Genomic DNA, 26745 nt, shown 5'->3' with positions numbered 1-26745 from the left:
AAGGCTTCCGGCCCCAAAGGACAGGTTTGGACGAGGTGCTCTGCTCCTCCACATAGACCTAAGGCTCGGCGATTTTCACATTGTTGATCAGACATTTTGATACTATTCACTTGCTAAGGCTTCCGAATCGGAGCGGAAATTGAAAGATGGGAAGCAAATAGCCTCTGGAAGGATGAAGACAGGCGAATAGGTTTCTTTCTTGCAAGAAACCTTCAAGGATCATCCTGGAACCTATGACCGAACCTCATGGCTAATGAGATAAGATCATCCAGAGAAGCGGGTATATCATGACCGGCCAGTTCGTCCTTGATTCTCTCAGATAGAACTTCCCAAAATGCGGCCGCAAATGCTTGTTCATTCCATCCTAATTTAGAAGCGAGGTTGGAAAACTAAACTGCATATTATTCCACTATCAGAACTCTATGACACAAGTACAGAAGAGAGGACGAAACCAATATGACTCGAACCGGTCCTCAAAACTTTCTGGAACGCTTGCAGAAATTCCTGCATATCAGTGGTAATTAGGTCACTTATGTCCCACAGGGGATTAACCCAGCGAAAGCCTCTCCCCCGAGGTGCGACATCAGGAGCGTCACATTGGACCTGCCTGAAGAAAACTGATGGGCCAACAGCTCAAATTTCTAAGCGCGCTGGTTCTTAAAACCTTTGCATTTTTTTGGCTCGCCATCAAAATAAAGTGGAGCAACCAGAAGAGGTCCAGATTCAGATGACCGGAGCTGGAACGTTCAGACGGAGCCGGAGATGAAGCGTTCAGTCGGGTATTCACTGACCATAAATGGGTAAGAAGTTGATTTTGCTGATCTTGCATCTGCAACATCTCACGGTACAGTTCAGACAAAAGCGAAGAAGCGGAGATAGCACAGTCCATGCCCTAAGCAAACTGTAATGCTCGCTGCTGTTGATAGTAAGGCGGAAAGCAGAAGTGGACCCACTGAAGAACAGAGGGTATCCAAACTTACCGTTTTCTGAGAAGGGCTTGAGTAAGTGTCCGACGTGAGGCAGATGCTAGGTGCCACTCACAGGGCAGTGACTGGGACTGTGGCAGCTGACCCCCAAAACGGAGGCAGACACATGTGATAGGCAGAGCCTGACGGACGGACGGACGGTGTGCATGTTTTAAAGCTGTTTGTGTATCTAGGAGAGCTGTGTTTTTGTCAGTAGGAGAGCTGTATGTGTATGTATGGCATAAAGTGTACATCAATGCAAGTTCTTTTTGCAGCAGTCTCAGTCTGCAACCCAGGGAGTGAGTCCAATTCTTAAAAAAAGACAGGCCGTGGGGTTATCATTTACTTTACATAAATTATCAGCAAATTGATGAAATTACACCTATCAAAAAAAAAATTAACAGCCTCCTCCATAACCCCTCTAGCTGTCCTATCCATCGCCAAGATAAGTGTGTCTTATACCATTCCAGGTAGAAGTAATATTCAATCAATTTGCTCCTAATTTAGACAAAGTAGCTGGAAGGTTTATCAAGCAAACTGTACATGTGAGAGATCTGCCTACTTTATAACAGCTGAAACATGTATTTATTAAACTTATTTTTTTTATTTGCCTGAACAATACTACTTCTTTATTTTAGTAGGTAATAGTACATAATGAGGTGGTCTTCAGCTATAAGATCCATCTTTCTCTTAGACTAAGTAGCATTGATGGTATTTATTGGACCCCAGATACTTAAAGGGACCCTGTCAGGTAATTTATGTGTTCTAACCTGGTAGCAGTGTGATGTGTGGCCTAGTAACCCCTTCCTACCCATCCATGTTTTGTAATATTGTGTAATATGAATGTATAAAAATGTGTTTATTACTTATATGTTCTGTATGTAAATAAGCAGGGGCTCTAGCCCCCTGGGCGTCGCATCGCCCTGTGGGCGTTTGCATATTTTCCATGGAAGAGAACGCTGATAGCATCCTTCCTGGTGAATGAAACAACTATTTTCTTCCTCCTTCCCTACATTGATCTATCTGATTAATGCGGTGGAGGAAAAAAAAGATAGCAGGACCTGCATGGATGCTGCACTTTCTTTAAAGCTGTAGGTACTTTCAGGTCATGTAATCAGTGACATACCTGGAAGGAATTTCAAAATATGGTAATATATACATTGATTGTGCATATTTATGACATAATTACTATGATTTTGAACACGATAAAATCTATAAGAGGAACTGCTGTCACCGAGGGTGATCCCTTTTACCGAGCCAAGGGAAAAGGCTTCCGTCCCCAAAGGACAGGTTTGGACGAGGTGCTCTGCTCCTCCACATAGACCTAAGGCTCGGCGATTTTCACATTGTTGATCAGACATTTTGATACTATTCACTTGCTAAGGCTTCCGAATCGGAGCGGAAATTGAAAGATGGGAAGCAAATAGCCTCTGGAAGGATGAAGACAGGCGAATAGGTTTCTTTCTTGCAAGAAACCTTCAAGGATCATCCTGGAACCTATGACCGAACCTCATGGCTAATGAGATAAGATCATCCAGAGAAGCGGGTATATCATGACCGGCCAGTTCGTCCTTGATTCTCTCAGATAGAACTTCCCAAAATGCAGCCGCAAATGCTTGTTCATTCCATCCTAATTTAGAAGCGAGATTGGAAAACTAAACTGCATATTATTCCACTATCAGAACTCTATGACACAAGTACAGAAGAGAGGACAAAACCAATATGACTCGAACCGGTCCTCAAAACTTTCTGGAACGCTTGCAGAAATTCCTGCATATCAGTGGTAATTAGGTCACTTATGTCCCACAGGGGATTAACCCAGCGAAAGCCTCTCCCCCGAGGTGCGACATCAGGAGCGTCACATTGGACCTGCCTGAAGAAAACTGATGGGCCAACAGCTCAAAGTTCTAAGCGCGCTGGTTCTTAAAACCTTGGCATTGTTTTGGCTCGCCATCAAAATAAAGTGGAGCAACCAGAAGAGGTCCAGATTCAGACGACCGGAGCTGGAACGTTCAGACGGAGCCGGAGATTAAGCGTTCAGGCGGGTATTCACTGACCATAAATGAGTAAGAAGTTGATTTTGCTGATCTTGCATCTGCAACATCTCACGGTACAGTTCAGACAAAAGCGAAGAAGCGGAGATAGCACAGTCCATGCCCTAAGCAAACTGTAATGCTCGCTGCTGTTGATAGTAAGGCGGAAAGCAGAAGTGGACCCACTGAAGAACAGAGGGTATCCAAACTTACCGTTTCCTGAGAAGGGCTTGAGTAAGTGTCCGACGTGAGGCAGACGCTAGGTGCCACTCACAGGGCAGTGACTGGGACTGTGGCAGCTGACCCCCAAAACGGAGGCAGACACATGTGATAGGCAGAGCCTGACGGACGGACGGACGGACGGTGTGCATGTTTTAAAGCTGTTTGTGTATCTAGGAGAGCTGTGTTTTTGTCAGTAGGAGAGCTGTATGTGTATGTATGGCATAAAGTGTACATCAATGCAAGTTCTTTTTGCAGCAGTCTCAGTCTGCAACCCAGGGAGTGAGTCCAATTCTTAAAAAAAGACAGGCCGTGGGGTTATCATTTACTTTACATAAATTATCAGCAAATTGATGAAATTACACCTGTCAAAAAAAAAATTAACAGCCTCCTCCATAACCCCTCTAGCTGTCCTATCCATCGCCAAGATAAGTGTGTCTTATACCATTCCAGGTAGAAGTAATATTCAATCAATTTGCTCCTAATTTAGACAAAGTAGCTGGAAGGTTTATCAAGCAAACTGTACATGTGAGACATCTGCCTACTTTACAACAGCTGAAACATGTATTTATTAAACTTATTTTTTTATTTGCCTGAACAATACTACTTCTTTATTTTAGTAGGTAATAGTACATAATGAGGTGGTCTTCCCCTATAAGATCCATCTTTCTCTTAGACTAAGTAGCATTGATGGTATTTATTGGACCCCAGATACTTAAAGGGACCCTGTCAGGTAATTTATGTGTTCTAACCTGGTAGCAGTGTGATGTGTGGCCTAGTAACCCCTTCCTACCCATCCATGTTTTGTAATATTGTGTAATATGAATGTATAAAAATGTGATTACTACTTATATGTTCTGTATGTAAATGAGCAGGGGATCTAGCCCCATGGGCGTCGCATCGCCCTGTGGGCGTTTGCATATTTTCCATGGAGGAGAATGCTGATAGCATCCTTCCTGGTGAATGAAACAACTATTTTCTTCCTCCTTCCCTACATTGATCTATCTCATTAATGCGGTGGAGGAAAAAAAAGATAGCAGGACCTGCATGGATGCTGCACTTTCTTTATAGCTGTAGGTACTTTCAGGTCATGTAATCAGTCACATTCCTGGAAGGAATTTCAAAATATGGTAATATATACATTGATTGTGCATATTTATGACATAATTACTATGATTTTGAACATGATAAAATCTATAAGAGGAACTGCTGTCACTGAGGGTGATCCCTTTTACCGAGCCAAGGGAAAAGTCTTCCGGCCCCAAAGGACAGGTTTGGACGAGGTGCTCTGCTCCTCCACATAGACCTAAGGCTCGGCGATTTTCACATTATTGATCAGACATTTTGATACTATTCACTTGCTAAGGCTTCCGAATTGGAGCGGAAATTGAAAGATGGAAAGCAAATAGCCTCTGGAAGGATGAAGACAGGCGAATAGGTTTCTTTCTTGCAAGAAACCTTCAAGGATCATCCTGGAACCTATGACCGAACCTCATGGCTAATGAGATAAGATCATCCAGAGAAGCGGGTATATCATGACCGGCCAGTTCGTCCTTGATTCTCTCAGATAGAACTTCCCAAAATGCGGCCGCAAATGCTTATTCAGTCCATCCTAATTTAGAAGCGAGGTTGGAAAACTGAACTGCATATTATTCCACTATCAGAACTCTATGACACAAGTACAGAAGAGAGGACTAAACCAATATGACTCGAACCGGTCCTCAAAACTTTCTGGAACGCTTGCAGAAATTCCTGCATATCAGTGGTAATTGGGTCACTTATGTCCCACAGGGGATTAAACCAAGCGAAAGCCTCTCCCCCGAGGTGCGACATCAGGAGTGTCATATTGGCGCTGCCTGAAGAAAACTGATGGGCCAACAGCTCAAAGTTCTAAGCGCGCTGGTTCTTAAAACCTTGGCATTGTTTTGGCTCGCCATCAAAATAAGGTGGAGCAACCAGAAGAGGTCCAGATTCAGACGACCGGAGCTGGAACATTCAGACGGAGCCGGAGATGGAGCGTTCAGGCGGGCATTCGCTGACCATAAATGGGTAAGAAGTTGATTTTGCTGATCTCGCATCTGCAACATCTCACGGTACAGTTCAGACAAAAGCGAAGAAGCGGAGATAGCACAGTCCATGCCCTAAGCAAACTGTAATGCTCGCTGCTGTTGATAGTAAGGCGGAAAGCAGAAGTGGACCCACTGAAGAACAGAGGGTATCCAAACTTACCGTTTCCTGAGAAGGGCTTGAGTAAGTGTCCGACGTGAGGCAGACGCTAGGTGCCACTCACAGGGCAGTGACTGGGACTGTGGCAGCTGACCCCCAAAACGGAGGCAGACGCATGTGATTGGCAGAGCCTGGCGGACAGACGGACGGTGTGCATGTTTTAAAGCTATTTGTGTATCTAGGAGAGCTGTGTTTTTGTCAGTAGGAGAGCTGTATGTGTATGTATGGCATAAAGAGTACATCAATGCAAGTTCTTTTTGCAGCAGTCTCAGTCTGCAACCCAGGGAGTGAGTCCAATTCTTAAAAAAAGACAGGCCGTGGGGTTATCATTTACTTTACATAAATTATTAGCAAATTGATGAAATTACACCTATCAAAAAAAAAATTAACAGCCTCCTCCATAACCCCTCTAGCTGTCCTATCCATCGCCAAGATAAGTGTGTCTTATACCATTCCAGGTAGAAGTAATATTCAATCAATTTGCTCCTAATTTAGACAAAGTAGCTGGAAGGTTTATCAAGCAAACTGTACATGTGAGAGGTCTGCCTATTTTATAACAGCTGTAACATGTATTTATTAAACTTATTTTTTTTATTTGCCTGAACTATACTACTTCTTTATTTTAGTAGGTAACAGTACATAATGAGGTGGTCTTCACCTATAAGATTCATCTTTCTCTTAGACTAAGTAGCATTAATGGTATTTATTGGACCCCAGATACTTAAAGGGACCCTGTCAGGTAATTTATGTGTTCTAACCTGGTAGCAGTGTGATGTGTGGCCTAGTAACCCCTTCCTACCCATCCATGTTTTGTAATATTGTGTAATATGAATGTATAAAAATGTGTTTATTACTTACATGTTCTGTATGTAAATGAGCAGGGGCTCTAGCCCCATGGGCGTCGCATCGCCCTGTGGGCGTTTGCATATTTTCCATGGAGGAGAACGCTGATAGCATCCTTCCTGGTGAATGAAACAACTATTTTCTTCCTCCTTCCCTACATTGATCTATCTGATTAATGCGGTGGAGGAAAAAAAAGATAGCAGGACCTGCATGGATGCTGCACTTTCTTTATAGCTGTAGGTACTTTCAGGTCATGTAATCAGTCACATTCCTGGAAGGAATTTCAAAATATGGTAATATATACATTGATTGTGCATATTTATGACATAATTACTATGATTTTGAACATGATAAAATCTATAAGAGGAACTGCTGTCGCCGAGGGTGATCCCTTTAACCGAGCCAAGGGAAAAGGCTTCCGGCCCCAAAGGACAGGTTTGGACGAGGTGCTCTGCTCCTCCACATAGACCTAAGGCTCGGCGATTTTCACATTGTTGATCAGACATTTTGATACTATTCACTTGCTAAGGCTTCCGAATCGGAGCGGAAATTGAAAGATGGGAAGAAAATAGCCTCTGGAAGGATGAAGACAGGCGAATAGGTTTCATTCTTGCAAGAAACCTTCAAGGATCATCCTGGAACCTATGACCGAACCTCATGGCTAATGAGATAAGATCATCCAGAGAAGCGGGTATATCATGACCGGCCAGTTCGTCCTTGATTCTCTCAGATAGAACTTCCCAAAATGCGGTCGCAAATGCTTGTTCATTCCATCCTAATTTAGAAGCGAGTTGGAAAACTGAACTGCATATTATTCCACTATCAGAACTCTATGACACAAGTACAGAAGAGAGGACGAAACCAATATGACTCGAACCGGTCCTCAAAACTTTCTGGAACGCTTGCAGAAATTCCTGCATATCAGTGGTAATTAGGTCACTTATATCCCACAGGGGATTAACCCAAGCGAAAGCCTTTCCCCCGAGGTGCGACATCAGGAGCGTCACATTGGACCTGCCTGAAGAAAACTGATGGGCCAACAGCTCATAGTTCTAAGCGCGCTGGTTCTTAAAACCTTGGCATTGTTTTGGCTCGCCATCAAAATAACGTGGAGCAACCAGAAGAGGTCCAGATTCAGACGACCGGAGCTGGAACGTTCAGACGGAGCCGGAGATGAAGCGTTCAGGCGGGCATTCACTGACCATAAATGGGTAAGAAGTTGATTTTGCTGATCTCGCATCTGCAACATCTCACGGTACAGTTCAGACAAAAGCGAAGAAGCGGAGATAGCACAGTCCATGCCCTAAGCAAACTGTAATGCTCGCTGCTGTTGATAGTAAAGCGGAAAGCAGAAGTGGACCCACTGAAGAACAGAGGGTATCCAAACTTACCGTTTCCTGAGAAGGGCTTGAGTAAGTGTCCGACGTGAGGCAGACGCTAGGTGCCACTCACAGGGCAGTGACTGGGACTGTGGCAGCTGACCCCCAAAACGGAGGCAGACGCATGTGATAGGCAGAGCCTGGCGGACAGACGGACGGACGGTGCGCATGTTTTAAAGCTGTTTGTGTATCTAGGAGAGCTGTGTTTTTGTCAGTAGGAGAGCTGTATGTGTATGTATGGCATAAAGTGTACATCAATGCAAGTTCTTTTTGCAGCAGTCTCAGTCTGCAACCCAGGGAGTGAGTCCAATTCTTAAAAAAAGACAGGCCGTGGCGTTATCATTTACTTTACATAAATTATCAGCAAATTGATGAAATTACACTTATCAAAAAAAAATTAACAGCCTCCTCCATAACCCCTCTAGCTGTCCTATCCATCGCCAAGATAAGTGTGTCTTATACCATTCCAGGTAGAAGTAATATTCAATCAATTTGCTCCTAATTTAGACAAAGTAGCTGGAAGGTTTATCAAGCAAACTGTACATGTGAGAGATCTGCCTACTTTATAACAGCTGAAACATGTATTTATTAAACTTATTTTTTTTATTTGCCTGAACAATACTACTTCTTTATTTTAGTAGGTAATAGTACATAATGAGGTGGTCTTCCCCTATAAGATCCATCTTTCTCTTAGACTAAGTAGCATTGATGGTATTTATTGGACCCCAGATACTTAAAGGGACCCTGTCAGGTAATTTATGTGTTCTAACCTGGTAGCAGTGTGATGTGTGGCCTAGTAACCCCTTCCTACCCATCCATGTTTTGTAATATTGTGTAATATGAAAGTATAAAAATGTGTTTATTACTTATATGTTCTGTATGTAAATAAGCAGGGGCTCTAGCCCCCTGGGCGTCGCATCGCCCTGTGGGCGTTTGCATATTTTCCATGGAAGAGAACGCTGATAGCATCCTTCCTGGTGAATGAAACAACTATTTACTTCCTCCTTCCCTACATTGATCTTTCTGATTAATGCGGTGGAGGAAAAAAAAGATAGCAGGACCTGCATGGATGCTGCACTTTCTTTAAAGCTGTAGGTACTTTCAGGTCATGTAATCAGTGACATACCTGGAAGGAATTTCAAAATATGGTAATATATACATTGATTGTGCATATTTATGACATAATTACTATGATTTTGAACATGATAAAATCTATAAGAGGAACTGCTGTCGCCGAGGGTGATCCCTTTTACCGAGCCAAGGGAAAAGGCTTCCGGCCCCAAAGAACAGGTTTGGACGAGGTGCTCTGCTCCTCCACATAGACCTAAGGCTCGGCGATTTTCACATTGTTGATCAGACATTTTGATACTATTCACTTGCTAAGGCTTCCGAATCGGAGCGGAAATTGAAAGATGGGAAGCAAATAGCCTCTGGAAGGATGAAGACAGGCGAATAGGTTTCTTTCTTGCAAGAAACCTTCAAGGATCATCCTGGAACCTATGACCGAACCTCATGGCTAATGAGATAAGATCATCCAGAGAAGCGGGTATATCATGACCGGCCAGTTCGTCCTTGATTCTCTCAGATAGAACTTCCCAAAATGCGGCCGCAAATGCTTGTTCATTCCATCCTAATTTAGAAGCGAGGATGGAAAACTAAACTGCATATTATTCCACTATCAGAACTCTATGACACAAGTACAGAAGAGAGGACGAAACTAATATGACTCGAACCAAACCTCAAAACTTTCTGGAACGCTTGCAGAAATTCCTGCATATCAGTGGTAATTAGGTCACTTATGTCCCACAGGGGATTAACCCAGCGAAAGCCTCTCCCCCGAGGTGCGACATCAGGAGCGTTACATTGGACCTGCCTGAAAACTGATGGGCCAACATCTCAAAGTTCTAAGCGCGCTGGTTCTTAAAACCTTGGCATTGTTTTGGCTCGCCATCAAAATAAAGTGGAGCAACCAGAAGAGGTCCAGATTCAGACGACCGGAGCTGGAACGTTCAGACGGAGCCGGAGATGGAGCGTTCAGGCGGGCATTCACTGACCATAAATGGGTAAGAAGATGATTTTGCTGATCTCGCATCTGCAACATCTCACGGTACAGTTCAGACAAAAGCGAAGAAGCGGAGATAGCACAGTCCATCCCCTAAGCAAACTGTAATGCTCGCTGCTGTTGATAGTAAGGCGGAAAGCAGAAGTGGACCCACTGAAGAACAGAGGGTATCCAAACTTACCGTTTCCTGAGAAGGGCTTGAGTAAGTGTCCGACGTGAGGCAGACGCTAGGTGCCACTCCCAGGGCAGTGACTGGGACTGTGGCAGCTGACCCCCAAAACGGAGGCGGACACATGTGATAGGCAGAGCCTAACTGACAGACGGACGGTGTGCATGTTTTAAAGCTGTTTGTGTATCTAGGAGAGCTGTGTTTTTGTCAGTAGGAGAGCTGTATGTGTATGTATGGCATAAAGTGTACATCAATCCAAGTTCTTTTTGCAGCAGTCTCAGTCTGCAACCCAGGGAGTGAGTCCAATTCTTAAAAAAAGACAGGCCGTGGGGTTATCATTTACTTTACATAAATTATCAGCAAATTGATGAAATTACACCTATCAAAAAAAATTAACAGCCTCCTCCATAACCCCTCTAGCTGTCCTATCCATCGCCAAGATAAGTGTGTCTTATACCATTCCAGGTAGAAGTAATATTCAATCAATTTGCTCCTAATTTAGACAAAGTAGCTGGAAGGTTTATCAAGCAAACTGTACATGTGAGAGATCTGCCTACTTTATAACAGCTGAAACATGTATTTATTAATTTTTTTTTTTTATTTGCCTGAACAATACTTCTTTATTTTAGTAGGTAATAGTACATAATGAGGTGGTCTTCCCCTATAAGATCCATCTTTCTCTTAGACTAAGTAGCATTGATGGTATTTATTGGACCCCAGATACTTAAAGGGACCCTGTCAGGTAATTTATGTGTTCTAACCTGGTAGCAGTGTGATGTGTGGCCTAGTAACCCCTTCCTACCCATCCATGTTTTGTAATATTGTGTAATATGAATGTATAAAAATGTGTTTATTACTTATATGTTCTGTATGTAAATGAGCAGGGGCTCTAGCCCCCTGGGCGTCGCATCGCCCTGTGGGCGTTTGCATATTTTCCATGGAGGAGAATGCTGATAGCATCCTTCCTGGTGAATGAAACAACTATTTTCTTCCTCCTTCCCTACATTGATCTATCTGATTAATGCGGTGGAGGAAAAAAAGATAGCAGGACCTGCATGGATGCTGCACTTTCTTTAAAGCTGTAGGTACTTTCAGGTCATGTAATCAGTCACATACCTGGAAGGAATTTCAAAATATGGTAATATATACATTGATTGTGCATATTTATGACATAATTACTATGATTTTGAACATGATAAAATCTATAAGAGGAACTGCTGTCGCCGAGGGTGATCCCTTTTACCGAGCCAAGGGAAAAGGCTTCCGGCCCCAAAGGACAGGTTTGGACGAGGTGCTCTGCTCCTCCACATAGACCTAAGGCTCGGCGATTTTCACATTGTTGATCAGACATTTTGATACTATTCACTTGCTAAGGCTTCCGAATCGGAGCGGAAATTGAAAGATGGGAAGCAAATAGCCTCTGGAAGGATGAAGACAGGCGAATAGGTTTCTTTCTTGCAAGAAACCTTCAAGGATCATCCTGGAACCTATGACCGAACCTCATGGCTAATGAGATAAGATCATCCAGAGAAGCGGGTATATCATGACCGGCCAGTTCGTCCTTGATTCTCTCAGATAGAACTTCCCAAAATGTGGCCGCAAATGCTTGTTCATTCCATCCTAATTTAGAAGCGAGGTTGGAAAACTAAACTGCATATTATTCCACTATCAGAACTCTATGACACAAGTACAGAAGAGAGGACGAAACCAATATGACTCGAACCGGTCCTCAAAACTTTCTGGAACGCTTGCAGAAATTCCTGCATATCAGTGGTAATTAGGTCACTTATGTCCCACAGGGGATTAACCCAGCGAAAGCCTCTCCCCCGAGGTGCGACATCAGGAGCGTCACATTGGACCTGCCTGAAGAAAACTGATGGGCCAACAGCTCAAAGTTCTAAGCGCGCTGGTTCTTAAAACCTTGGCATTGCTTTGGCTCGCCATCAAAATAAAGTTGAGCAACCAGAAGAGGTCCAGATTCAGACGACCGGAGCTGGAACGTTCAGACGGAGCCGGAGATGAAGCGTTCAGGCGGGTATTCACTGACCATAAATGGGTAAGAAGTTGATTTTGCTGATCTTGCATCTGCAACATCTCACGGTACAGTTCAGACAAAAGCGAAGAAGCGGAGATAGCACAGTCCATGCCCTAAGCAAACTGTAATGCTCGCTGCTGTTGATAGTAAGGCGGAAAGCAGAAGTGGACCCACTGAAGAACAGAGGGTATCCAAACTTACCGTTTCCTGAGAAGGGCTTGAGTAAGTGTCCGACGTGAGGCAGACGCTAGGTGCCACTCACAGGGCAGTGACTGGGACTGTGGCAGCTGACCCCCAAAACGGAGGCAGACACATGTGATAGGCAGAGCCTGACGGACGGACGGTGCGCATGTTTAAAGCTGTTTGTGTATCTAGGAGAGCTGTGTTTTTGTCAGTAGGAGAGCTGTATGTGTATGTATGGCATAAAGTGTACATCAATGCAAGTTCTTTTTGCAGCAGTCTCAGTCTGCAACCCAGGGAGTGAGTCCAATTCTTAAAAAAAGACAGGCCGTGGGGTTATCATTTACTTTACATAAATTATCAGCAAATTGATGAAATTACACCTATCAAAAAAAAAATTAACAGCCTCCTCCATAACCCCTCTAGCTGTCCTATCCATCGCCAAGATAAGTGTGTCTTATACCATTCCAGGTAGAAGTAATATTCAATCAATTTGCTCCTAATTTAGACAAAGTAGCTGGAAGGTTTATCAAGCAAACTGTACATGTGAGAGATCTGCCTACTTTATAACAGCTGAAACATGTATTTATTAAACTTATTTTTTTTATTTGCCTGAACAATACTACTTCTTTATTTTAGTAGGTAATAGTACATAATGAGGTGGTCTTCCCCTATAAGATCCATCTTTCTCTTAGACTAAGTAGCATTGATGGTATTTATTGGACCCCAGATACTTAAAGGGACCCTGTCAGGTAATTTATGTGTTCTAACCTGGTAGCAGTGTGATGTGTGGCCTAGTAACCCCTTCCTACCCATCCATGTTTTGTAATATTGTGTAATATGAATGTATAAAAATGTGTTTATTACTTATATGTTCTGTATGTAAATAAGCAGGGGCTCTAGCCCCCTGGGCATCGCATCGCCCTGTGGGCGTTTGCATATTTTCCATGGAAGAGAACGCTGATAGCATCCTTCCTGGTGAATGAAACAACTATTTACTTCCTCCTTCCCTACATTGATCTATCTGATTAATGCGGTGGAGGAAAAAAAAGATAGCAGGACCTGCATGGATGCTGCACTTTCTTTAAAGCTGTAGGTACTTTCAGGTCATGTAATCAGTGACATACCTGGAAGGAATTTCAAAATATGGTAATATATACATTGGTTGTGCATATTTATGACATAATTACTATGATTTTGAACATGATAAAATCTATAAAAGGAACTGCTGTCGCCGAGGGTGATCCCTTTTACCGAGCCAAGGGAAAAGGCTTCCGGCCCCAAAGAACAGGTTTGGACGAGGTGCTCTGCTCCTCCACATAGACCGAAGGCTCGGCAATTTTCACATTGTTGATCAGACATTTTGATACTATTCACTTGCTAAGGCTTCCGAATCGGAGTGGAAATTGAAAGATGGGAAGCAAATAGCCTCTGGAAGGATGAAGACAGGCGAATAGGTTTCTTTCTTGCAAGAAACCTTCAAGGATCATCCTGGAACCTATGACCGAACCTCATGGCTAATGAGATAAGATCATCCAGAGAAGCGGGTATATCATGACCGGCCAGTTCGTCCTTGATTCTCTCAGATAGAACTTCCCAAAATGCGGCCGCAAATGCTTGTTCATTCCATCCTAATTTAGAAGCGAGGTTGGAAAACTAAACTGCATATTATTCCACTATCAGAACTCTATGAAACAAGTACAGAAGAGAGGACGAAACCAATATGACTCGAACCGGTCCTCAAAACTTTCTGGAACGCTTGCAGAAATTCCTGCATATCAGTGGTAATTAGGTCACTTATGTCCCACAGGGGATTAACCCAGCGAAAGCCTCTCCCCCGAGGTGCGACATCAGGAGCGTCACATTGGACCTGCCTGAAGAAAACTGATGGGCCAACAGCTCAAAGTTCTAAGCGCGCTGGTTCTTAAAACCTTGGCATTGTTTTGGCTCGCCATCAAAATAAAGTGGAGCAACCAGAAGAGGTCCAGATTCAGACGACCGGAGCTGGAACGTTCAGACGGAGCCGGAGATGAAGCGTTCAGGTGGGTATTCACTGACCATAAATGGGTAAGAAGTTGATTTTGCTGATCTTGCATCTGCAACATCTCACGGTACAGTTCAGACAAAAGCGAAGAAGCGGAGATAGCACAGTCCATGCCCTAAGCAAACTGTAATGCTCGCTGCTGTTGATAGTAAGGCGGAAAGCAGAAGTGGACCCACTGAAGAACAGAGGGTATCCAAACTTACCGTTTCCTGAGAAGGGCTTGAGTAAGTGTCCTACGTGAGGCAGACGCTAGGTGCCACTCACAGGGCAGTGACTGGGACTGTGGCAGCTGACCCCCAAAACGGAGGCAGACACATGTGATAGGCAGAGCCTGATGGACGGACGGACGGACGGTGTGCATGTTTTAAAGCTGTTTTGTATCTAGGAGAGCTGTGTTTTTGTCAGTAGGAGAGCTGTATGTGTATGTATGGCATAAAGTGTACATCAATGCAAGTTCTTTTTGCAGCAGTCTCAGTCTGCAACCCAGGGAGTGAGTCCAATTCTTAAAAAAAGACAGGCCGTGGGGTTATCATTTACTTTGCATAAATTATCAGCAAATTGATGAAATTACACCTATCAAAAAAAAAATTAACAGCCTCCTCCATAACCCCTCTAGCTGTCCTATCCATCGCCAAGATAAGTGTGTCTTATACCATTCCAGGTAGAAGTAATATTCAATCAATTTGCTCCTAATTTAGACAAAGTAGCTGGAAGGTTTATCAAGCAAACTGTACATGTGAGAGATCTGCCTACTTTATAACAGCTGAAACATGTATTTATTAAACTTATTTTTTTTATTTGCCTGAACAATACTACTTCTTTATTTTAGTAGGTAATAGTACATAATGAGGTGGTCTTCCCCTATAAGATCCATCTTTCTCTTAGACTAAGTAGCATTGATGGTATTTATTGGACCCCAGATACTTAAAGGGACCCTGTCAGGTAATGTATGTGTTCTAACCTGGTAGCAGTGTGATGTGTGGCCTAGTAACCCCTTCCTACCCATCCATGTTTTGTAATATTGTGTAATATGAATGTTTAAAAATGTGTTTATTACTTATATGTTCTGTATGTAAATAAGCAGGGGCTCTAGCCCCATGGGCGTCGCATCGCCCTGTGGGCGTTTGCATATTTTCCATGGAGGAGAATGCTGATAGCATCCTTCCTGGTGAATGAAACAACTATTTTCTTCCTCCTTCCCTACATTGATCTATCTGATTAATGCGGTGGAGGAAAAAAAAGATAGCAGGACCTGCATGGATGCTGCACTTTCTTTATAGCTGTACTGTACTGTACTTTCAGGTCATGTAATCAGTCACATACCTGGAAGGAATTTCAAAATATGGTAATATATACATTGATTGTGCATATTTATGACATAATTACTATGATTTTGAACATGATAAAATCTATAAGAGGAACTGCTGTCGCCGAGGGTGATCCCTTTTACCGAGCCAAGGGAAAAGGCTTCCGGCCCCAAAGGACAGGTTTGGACAAGGTGCTCTGCTCCTCCACATAGACCTAAGGCTCGGCTATTTTCACATTGTTGATCAGACATTTTGATACTATTCACTTGCTAAGGCTTCCGAATCGGAGTGGAAATTGAAAGATGGGAAGCAAATAGCCTCTGGAAGGATGAAGACAGGCGAATAGGTTTCTTTCTTGCAAGAAACCTTCAAGGATCATCCTGGAACCTATGACCGAACCTCATGGCTAATGAGATAAGATCATCCAGAGAAGCGGGTATATCATGACCGGCCAGTTCGTCCTTGATTCTCTCAGATAGAACTTCCCAAAATGTGGCCGCAAATGCTTGTTCATTCCATCCTAATTTAGAAGCGAGGTTGGAAAACTAAACTGCATATTATTCCACTATCAGAACTCTATGACACAAGTACAGAAGAGAGGACGAAACCAATATGACTCGAACCGGTCCTCAAAACTTTCTGGAACGCTTGCAGAAATTCCTGCATATCAGTGGTAATTAGGTCACTTATGTCCCACAGGGGATTAACCCAGCGAAAGCCTCTCCCCCGAGGTGCGACATCAGGAGCGTCACATTGGACCTGCCTGAAGAAAACTGATGGGCCAACAGCTCAAAGTTCTAAGCGCGCTGGTTCTTAAAACCTTGGCATTGTTTTGGCTCGCCATCAAAATAAAGTGGAGCAACCAGAAGAGGTCCAGATTCAGATGACCGGAGCTGGAACGTTCAGACAGAGCCGGAGATGAAGCGTTCAGGCGGGTATTCACTGACCATAAATGGGTAAGAAGTTGATTTTGCTGATCTTGCATCTGCAACATCTCACGGTACAGTTCAGACAAAAGCGAAGAAGCGGAGATAGCACAGTCCATGCCCTAAGCAAACTGTAATGCTCGCTGCTGTTGATAGTAAGGCGGAAAGCAGAAGTGGACCCACTGAAGAACAGAGGGTATCCAAACTTACCGTTTCCTGAGAAGGGCTTGAGTAAGTGTCCGACGTGAGGCAGACGCTAGGTGCCACTCACAGGGCAGTGACTGGGACTGTGGCAGCTGACCCCCAAAACGGAGGCAGACACGTGTGATAGGCAGAGCCTGGCGGACGGACGGACGGACGGTGCGCATGTTTTAAAGCTGTTTGTGTATCTAGGAGAGCTGTGTTTTTGTCAGTAGGAGAGATGTATGTGTATGTATGGCATAAAGTGTACATCAATGCAAGTTCTTTTTGCAGCAGTCTCAGTCTGCAACCCAGGGAGTGAGTCCAATTCTTAAAAAAAGACAGGCCGTGGGGTTATCATTTACTTTACATAAATTATCAGCAAATTGATGAAATTATACCTATCAAAAAAAAAATTAACAGCCTCCTCCATAACCCCTTTAGCTGTCCTATCCATCGCCAAGATAAGTGTGTCTTATACCATTCCAGGTAGAAGTAATATTCAATCAATTTGCTCCTAATTTAGACAAAGTAGCTGGAAGGTTTATCAAGCAAACTGTACATGTGAGAGATCTGCCTACTTTAACAGCTGAAACATGTATTTATTAAACTTATTTTTTTTATTTGCCTGAAAAATACTACTTCTTTATTTTAGTAGGTAATAGTACATAATGAGGTGGTCTTCAGCTATAAGATCCATCTTTCTCTTAGACTAAGTAGCATTGATGGTATTTATTGGACCCCAGATACTTAAAGGGACCCTGTCAGGTAATTTATGTGTTCTAACCTGGTAGCAGTGTGATGTGTGGCCTAGTAACCCCTTCCTACCCATCCATGTTTTGTAATATTGTGTAATATGAATGTATAAAAATGTGTTTATTACTTATATGTTCTGTATGTAAATAAGCAGGGGCTCTAGCCCCCTGGGCGTCGCATCGCCCTGTGGGCGTTTGCATATTTTCCATGGAAGAGAACGCTGATAGCATCCTTCCTGGTGAATGAAACAACTATTTTCTTCCTCCTTCCCTACATTGATCTATCTGATTAATGCGGTGGAGGAAAAAAAAGATAGCAGGACCTGCATGGATGCTGCACTTTCTTTAAAGCTGTAGGTACTTTCAGGTCATGTAATCAGTGACATACCTGGAAGGAATTTCAAAATATGGTAATATATACATTGATTGTGCATATTTATGACATAATTACTATGATTTTGAACACGATAAAATCTATAAGAGGAACTGCTGTCACCGAGGGTGATCCCTTTTACCGAGCCAAGGGAAAAGGCTTCCGTCCCCAAAGGACAGGTTTGGACGAGGTGCTCTGCTCCTCCACATAGACCTAAGGCTCGGCGATTTTCACATTGTTGATCAGACATTTTGATACTATTCACTTGCTAAGGCTTCCGAATCGGAGCGGAAATTGAAAGATGGGAAGCAAATAGCCTCTGGAAGGATGAAGACAGGCGAATAGGTTTCTTTCTTGCAAGAAACCTTCAAGGATCATCCTGGAACCTATGACCGAACCTCATGGCTAATGAGATAAGATCATCCAGAGAAGCGGGTATATCATGACCGGCCAGTTCGTCCTTGATTCTCTCAGATAGAACTTCCCAAAATGCGGCCGCAAATGCTTGTTCATTCCATCCTAATTTAGAAGCGAGATTGGAAAACTAAACTGCATATTATTCCACTATCAGAACTCTATGACACAAGTACAGAAGAGAGGACAAAACCAATATGACTCGAACCGGTCCTCAAAACTTTCTGGAACGCTTGCAGAAATTCCTGCATATCAGTGGTAATTAGGTCACTTATGTCCCACAGGGGATTAACCCAGCGAAAGCCTCTCCCCCGAGGTGCGACATCAGGAGCGTCACATTGGACCTGCCTGAAGAAAACTGATGGGCCAACAGCTCAAAGTTCTAAGCGCGCTGGTTCTTAAAACCTTGGCATTGTTTTGGCTCGCCATCAAAATAAAGTGGAGCAACCAGAAGAGGTCCAGATTCAGACGACCGGAGCTGGAACGTTCAGACGGAGCCGGAGATTAAGCGTTCAGGCGGGTATTCACTGACCATAAATGAGTAAGAAGTTGATTTTGCTGATCTTGCATCTGCAACATCTCACGGTACAGTTCAGACAAAAGCGAAGAAGCGGAGATAGCACAGTCCATGCCCTAAGCAAACTGTAATGCTCGCTGCTGTTGATAGTAAGGCGGAAAGCAGAAGTGGACCCACTGAAGAACAGAGGGTATCCAAACTTACCGTTTCCTGAGAAGGGCTTGAGTAAGTGTCCGACGTGAGGCAGACGCTAGGTGCCACTCACAGGGCAGTGACTGGGACTGTGGCAGCTGACCCCCAAAACGGAGGCAGACACATGTGATAGGCAGAGCCTGACGGACGGACGGACGGACGGTGTGCATGTTTTAAAGCTGTTTGTGTATCTAGGAGAGCTGTGTTTTTGTCAGTAGGAGAGCTGTATGTGTATGTATGGCATAAAGTGTACATCAATGCAAGTTCTTTTTGCAGCAGTCTCAGTCTGCAACCCAGGGAGTGAGTCCAATTCTTAAAAAAAGACAGGCCGTGGGGTTATCATTTACTTTACATAAATTATCAGCAAATTGATGAAATTACACCTGTCAAAAAAAAAATTAACAGCCTCCTCCATAACCCCTCTAGCTGTCCTATCCATCGCCAAGATAAGTGTGTCTTATACCATTCCAGGTAGAAGTAATATTCAATCAATTTGCTCCTAATTTAGACAAAGTAGCTGGAAGGTTTATCAAGCAAACTGTACATGTGAGAGATCTGCCTACTTTACAACAGCTGAAACATGTATTTATTAAACTTATTTTTTTATTTGCCTGAACAATACTACTTCTTTATTTTAGTAGGTAATAGTACATAATGAGGTGGTCTTCCCCTATAAGATCCATCTTTCTCTTAGACTAAGTAGCATTGATGGTATTTATTGGACCCCAGATACTTAAAGGGACCCTGTCAGGTAATTTATGTGTTCTAACCTGGTAGCAGTGTGATGTGTGGCCTAGTAACCCCTTCCTACCCATCCATGTTTTGTAATATTGTGTAATATGAATGTATAAAAATGTGATTACTACTTATATGTTCTGTATGTAAATGAGCAGGGGATCTAGCCCCATGGGCGTCGCATCGCCCTGTGGGCGTTTGCATATTTTCCATGGAGGAGAATGCTGATAGCATCCTTCCTGGTGAATGAAACAACTATTTTCTTCCTCCTTCCCTACATTGATCTATCTCATTAATGCGGTGGAGGAAAAAAAAGATAGCAGGACCTGCATGGATGCTGCACTTTCTTTATAGCTGTAGGTACTTTCAGGTCATGTAATCAGTCACATTCCTGGAAGGAATTTCAAAATATGGTAATATATACATTGATTGTGCATATTTATGACATAATTACTATGATTTTGAACATGATAAAATCTATAAGAGGAACTGCTGTCACTGAGGGTGATCCCTTTTACCGAGCCAAGGGAAAAGTCTTCCGGCCCCAAAGGACAGGTTTGGACGAGGTGCTCTGCTCCTCCACATAGACCTAAGGCTCGGCGATTTTCACATTATTGATCAGACATTTTGATACTATTCACTTGCTAAGGCTTCCGAATTGGAGCGGAAATTGAAAGATGGAAAGCAAATAGCCTCTGGAAGGATGAAGACAGGCGAATAGGTTTCTTTCTTGCAAGAAACCTTCAAGGATCATCCTGGAACCTATGACCGAACCTCATGGCTAATGAGATAAGATCATCCAGAGAAGCGGGTATATCATGACCGGCCAGTTCGTCCTTGATTCTCTCAGATAGAACTTCCCAAAATGCGGCCGCAAATGCTTATTCAGTCCATCCTAATTTAGAAGCGAGGTTGGAAAACTGAACTGCATATTATTCCACTATCAGAACTCTATGACACAAGTACAGAAGAGAGGACTAAACCAATATGACTCGAACCGGTCCTCAAAACTTTCTGGAACGCTTGCAGAAATTCCTGCATATCAGTGGTAATTGGGTCACTTATGTCCCACAGGGGATTAAACCAAGCGAAAGCCTCTCCCCCGAGGTGCGACATCAGGAGTGTCATATTGGCGCTGCCTGAAGAAAACTGATGGGCCAACAGCTCAAAGTTCTAAGCGCGCTGGTTCTTAAAACCTTGGCATTGTTTTGGCTCGCCATCAAAATAAGGTGGAGCAACCAGAAGAGGTCCAGATTCAGACGACCGGAGCTGGAACATTCAGACGGAGCCGGAGATGGAGCGTTCAGGCGGGCATTCGCTGACCATAAATGGGTAAGAAGTTGATTTTGCTGATCTCGCATCTGCAACATCTCACGGTACAGTTCAGACAAAAGCGAAGAAGCGGAGATAGCACAGTCCATGCCCTAAGCAAACTGTAATGCTCGCTGCTGTTGATAGTAAGGCGGAAAGCAGAAGTGGACCCACTGAAGAACAGAGGGTATCCAAACTTACCGTTTCCTGAGAAGGGCTTGAGTAAGTGTCCGACGTGAGGCAGACGCTAGGTGCCACTCACAGGGCAGTGACTGGGACTGTGGCAGCTGACCCCCAAAACGGAGGCAGACGCATGTGATAGGCAGAGCCTGGCGGACAGACGGACGGTGTGCATGTTTTAAAGCTATTTGTGTATCTAGGAGAGCTGTGTTTTTGTCAGTAGGAGAGCTGTATGTGTATGTATGGCATAAAGAGTACATCAATGCAAGTTCTTTTTGCAGCAGTCTCAGTCTGCAACCCAGGGAGTGAGTCCAATTCTTAAAAAAAGACAGGCCGTGGGGTTATCATTTACTTTACATAAATTATTAGCAAATTGATGAAATTACACCTATCAAAAAAAAAATTAACAGCCTCCTCCATAACCCCTCTAGCTGTCCTATCCATCGCCAAGATAAGTGTGTCTTATACCATTCCAGGTAGAAGTAATATTCAATCAATTTGCTCCTAATTTAGACAAAGTAGCTGGAAGGTTTATCAAGCAAACTGTACATGTGAGAGGTCTGCCTATTTTATAACAGCTGTAACATGTATTTATTAAACTTATTTTTTTTATTTGCCTGAACTATACTACTTCTTTATTTTAGTAGGTAACAGTACATAATGAGGTGGTCTTCACCTATAAGATTCATCTTTCTCTTAGACTAAGTAGCATTAATGGTATTTATTGGACCCCAGATACTTAAAGGGACCCTGTCAGGTAATTTATGTGTTCTAACCTGGTAGCAGTGTGATGTGTGGCCTAGTAACCCCTTCCTACCCATCCATGTTTTGTAATATTGTGTAATATGAATGTATAAAAATGTGTTTATTACTTACATGTTCTGTATGTAAATGAGCAGGGGCTCTAGCCCCATGGGCGTCGCATCGCCCTGTGGGCGTTTGCATATTTTCCATGGAGGAGAACGCTGATAGCATCCTTCCTGGTGAATGAAACAACTATTTTCTTCCTCCTTCCCTACATTGATCTATCTGATTAATGCGGTGGAGGAAAAAAAAGATAGCAGGACCTGCATGGATGCTGCACTTTCTTTATAGCTGTAGGTACTTTCAGGTCATGTAATCAGTCACATTCCTGGAAGGAATTTCAAAATATGGTAATATATACATTGATTGTGCATATTTATGACATAATTACTATGATTTTGAACATGATAAAATCTATAAGAGGAACTGCTGTCGCCGAGGGTGATCCCTTTAACCGAGCCAAGGGAAAAGGCTTCCGGCCCCAAAGGACAGGTTTGGACGAGGTGCTCTGCTCCTCCACATAGACCTAAGGCTCGGCGATTTTCACATTGTTGATCAGACATTTTGATACTATTCACTTGCTAAGGCTTCCGAATCGGAGCGGAAATTGAAAGATGGGAAGAAAATAGCCTCTGGAAGGATGAAGACAGGCGAATAGGTTTCATTCTTGCAAGAAACCTTCAAGGATCATCCTGGAACCTATGACCGAACCTCATGGCTAATGAGATAAGATCATCCAGAGAAGCGGGTATATCATGACCGGCCAGTTCGTCCTTGATTCTCTCAGATAGAACTTCCCAAAATGCGGTCGCAAATGCTTGTTCATTCCATCCTAATTTAGAAGCGAGTTGGAAAACTGAACTGCATATTATTCCACTATCAGAACTCTATGACACAAGTACAGAAGAGAGGACGAAACCAATATGACTCGAACCGGTCCTCAAAACTTTCTGGAACGCTTGCAGAAATTCCTGCATATCAGTGGTAATTAGGTCACTTATATCCCACAGGGGATTAACCCAAGCGAAAGCCTTTCCCCCGAGGTGCGACATCAGGAGCGTCACATTGGACCTGCCTGAAGAAAACTGATGGGCCAACAGCTCATAGTTCTAAGCGCGCTGGTTCTTAAAACCTTGGCATTGTTTTGGCTCGCCATCAAAATAAGGTGGAGCAACCAGAAGAGGTCCAGATTCAGACGACCGGAGCTGGAACGTTCAGACGGAGCCGGAGATGAAGCGTTCAGGCGGGCATTCACTGACCATAAATGGGTAAGAAGTTGATTTTGCTGATCTCGCATCTGCAACATCTCACGGTACAGTTCAGACAAAAGCGAAGAAGCGGAGATAGCACAGTCCATGCCCTAAGCAAACTGTAATGCTCGCTGCTGTTGATAGTAAAGCGGAAAGCAGAAGTGGACCCACTGAAGAACAGAGGGTATCCAAACTTACCGTTTCCTGAGAAGGGCTTGAGTAAGTGTCCGACGTGAGGCAGACGCTAGGTGCCACTCACAGGGCAGTGACTGGGACTGTGGCAGCTGACCCCCAAAACGGAGGCAGACGCATGTGATAGGCAGAGCCTGGCGGACAGACGGACGGACGGTGCGCATGTTTTAAAGCTGTTTGTGTATCTAGGAGAGCTGTGTTTTTGTCAGTAGGAGAGCTGTATGTGTATGTATGGCATAAAGTGTACATCAATGCAAGTTCTTTTTGCAGCAGTCTCAGTCTGCAACCCAGGGAGTGAGTCCAATTCTTAAAAAAAGACAGGCCGTGGCGTTATCATTTACTTTACATAAATTATCAGCAAATTGATGAAATTACACTTATCAAAAAAAAATTAACAGCCTCCTCCATAACCCCTCTAGCTGTCCTATCCATCGCCAAGATAAGTGTGTCTTATACCATTCCAGGTAGAAGTAATATTCAATCAATTTGCTCCTAATTTAGACAAAGTAGCTGGAAGGTTTATCAAGCAAACTGTACATGTGAGAGATCTGCCTACTTTATAACAGCTGAAACATGTATTTATTAAACTTATTTTTTTTATTTGCCTGAACAATACTACTTCTTTATTTTAGTAGGTAATAGTACATAATGAGGTGGTCTTCCCCTATAAGATCCATCTTTCTCTTAGACTAAGTAGCATTGATGGTATTTATTGGACCCCAGATACTTAAAGGGACCCTGTCAGGTAATTTATGTGTTCTAACCTGGTAGCAGTGTGATGTGTGGCCTAGTAACCCCTTCCTACCCATCCATGTTTTGTAATATTGTGTAATATGAAAGTATAAAAATGTGTTTATTACTTATATGTTCTGTATGTAAATAAGCAGGGGCTCTAGCCCCCTGGGCGTCGCATCGCCCTGTGGGCGTTTGCATATTTTCCATGGAAGAGAACGCTGATAGCATCCTTCCTGGTGAATGAAACAACTATTTACTTCCTCCTTCCCTACATTGATCTTTCTGATTAATGCGGTGGAGGAAAAAAAAGATAGCAGGACCTGCATGGATGCTGCACTTTCTTTAAAGCTGTAGGTACTTTCAGGTCATGTAATCAGTGACATACCTGGAAGGAATTTCAAAATATGGTAATATATACATTGATTGTGCATATTTATGACATAATTACTATGATTTTGAACATGATAAAATCTATAAGAGGAACTGCTGTCGCCGAGGGTGATCCCTTTTACCGAGCCAAGGGAAAAGGCTTCCGGCCCCAAAGAACAGGTTTGGACGAGGTGCTCTGCTCCTCCACATAGACCTAAGGCTCGGCGATTTTCACATTGTTGATCAGACATTTTGATACTATTCACTTGCTAAGGCTTCCGAATCGGAGCGGAAATTGAAAGATGGGAAGCAAATAGCCTCTGGAAGGATGAAGACAGGCGAATAGGTTTCTTTCTTGCAAGAAACCTTCAAGGATCATCCTGGAACCTATGACCGAACCTCATGGCTAATGAGATAAGATCATCCAGAGAAGCGGGTATATCATGACCGGCCAGTTCGTCCTTGATTCTCTCAGATAGAACTTCCCAAAATGCGGCCGCAAATGCTTGTTCATTCCATCCTAATTTAGAAGCGAGGATGGAAAACTAAACTGCATATTATTCCACTATCAGAACTCTATGACACAAGTACAGAAGAGAGGACGAAACTAATATGACTCGAACCAATCCTCAAAACTTTCTGGAACGCTTGCAGAAATTCCTGCATATCAGTGGTAATTAGGTCACTTATGTCCCACAGGGGATTAACCCAGCGAAAGCCTCTCCCCCGAGGTGCGACATCAGGAGCGTTACATTGGACCTGCCTGAAAACTGATGGGCCAACATCTCAAAGTTCTAAGCGCGCTGGTTCTTAAAACCTTGGCATTGTTTTGGCTCGCCATCAAAATAAAGTGGAGCAACCAGAAGAGGTCCAGATTCAGACGACCGGAGCTGGAACGTTCAGACGGAGCCGGAGATGGAGCGTTCAGGCGGGCATTCACTGACCATAAATGGGTAAGAAGATGATTTTGCTGATCTCGCATCTGCAACATCTCACGGTACAGTTCAGACAAAAGCGAAGAAGCGGAGATAGCACAGTCCATCCCCTAAGCAAACTGTAATGCTCGCTGCTGTTGATAGTAAGGCGGAAAGCAGAAGTGGACCCACTGAAGAACAGAGGGTATCCAAACTTACCGTTTCCTGAGAAGGGCTTGAGTAAGTGTCCGACGTGAGGCAGACGCTAGGTGCCACTCCCAGGGCAGTGACTGGGACTGTGGCAGCTGACCCCCAAAACGGAGGCGGACACATGTGATAGGCAGAGCCTAACTGACAGACGGACGGTGTGCATGTTTTAAAGCTGTTTGTGTATCTAGGAGAGCTGTGTTTTTGTCAGTAGGAGAGCTGTATGTGTATGTATGGCATAAAGTGTACATCAATCCAAGTTCTTTTTGCAGCAGTCTCAGTCTGCAACCCAGGGAGTGAGTCCAATTCTTAAAAAAAGACAGGCCGTGGGGTTATCATTTACTTTACATAAATTATCAGCAAATTGATGAAATTACACCTATCAAAAAAAATTAACAGCCTCCTCCATAACCCCTCTAGCTGTCCTATCCATCGCCAAGATAAGTGTGTCTTATACCATTCCAGGTAGAAGTAATATTCAATCAATTTGCTCCTAATTTAGACAAAGTAGCTGGAAGGTTTATCAAGCAAACTGTACATGTGAGAGATCTGCCTACTTTATAACAGCTGAAACATGTATTTATTAAACTTATTTTTTTTATTTGCCTGAACAATACTTCTTTATTTTAGTAGGTAATAGTACATAATGAGGTGGTCTTCCCCTATAAGATCCATCTTTCTCTTAGACTAAGTAGCATTGATGGTATTTATTGGACCCCAGATACTTAAAGGGACCCTGTCAGGTAATTTATGTGTTCTAACCTGGTAGCAGTGTGATGTGTGGCCTAGTAACCCCTTCCTACCCATCCATGTTTTGTAATATTGTGTAATATGAATGTATAAAAATGTGTTTATTACTTATATGTTCTGTATGTAAATGAGCAGGGGCTCTAGCCCCCTGGGCGTCGCATCGCCCTGTGGGCGTTTGCATATTTTCCATGGAGGAGAATGCTGATAGCATCCTTCCTGGTGAATGAAACAACTATTTTCTTCCTCCTTCCCTACATTGATCTATCTGATTAATGCGGTGGAGGAAAAAAAGATAGCAGGACCTGCATGGATGCTGCACTTTCTTTAAAGCTGTAGGTACTTTCAGGTCATGTAATCAGTCACATACCTGGAAGGAATTTCAAAATATGGTAATATATACATTGATTGTGCATATTTATGACATAATTACTATGATTTTGAACATGATAAAATCTATAAGAGGAACTGCTGTCGCCGAG

This window comes from Anomaloglossus baeobatrachus, chromosome 4 (genome assembly GCF_048569485.1).
Source record: "Anomaloglossus baeobatrachus isolate aAnoBae1 chromosome 4, aAnoBae1.hap1, whole genome shotgun sequence".
NCBI lineage: Eukaryota > Metazoa > Chordata > Amphibia > Anura > Aromobatidae > Anomaloglossus > Anomaloglossus baeobatrachus.
Note: the sequence above shows the minus strand (reverse complement) of the source record.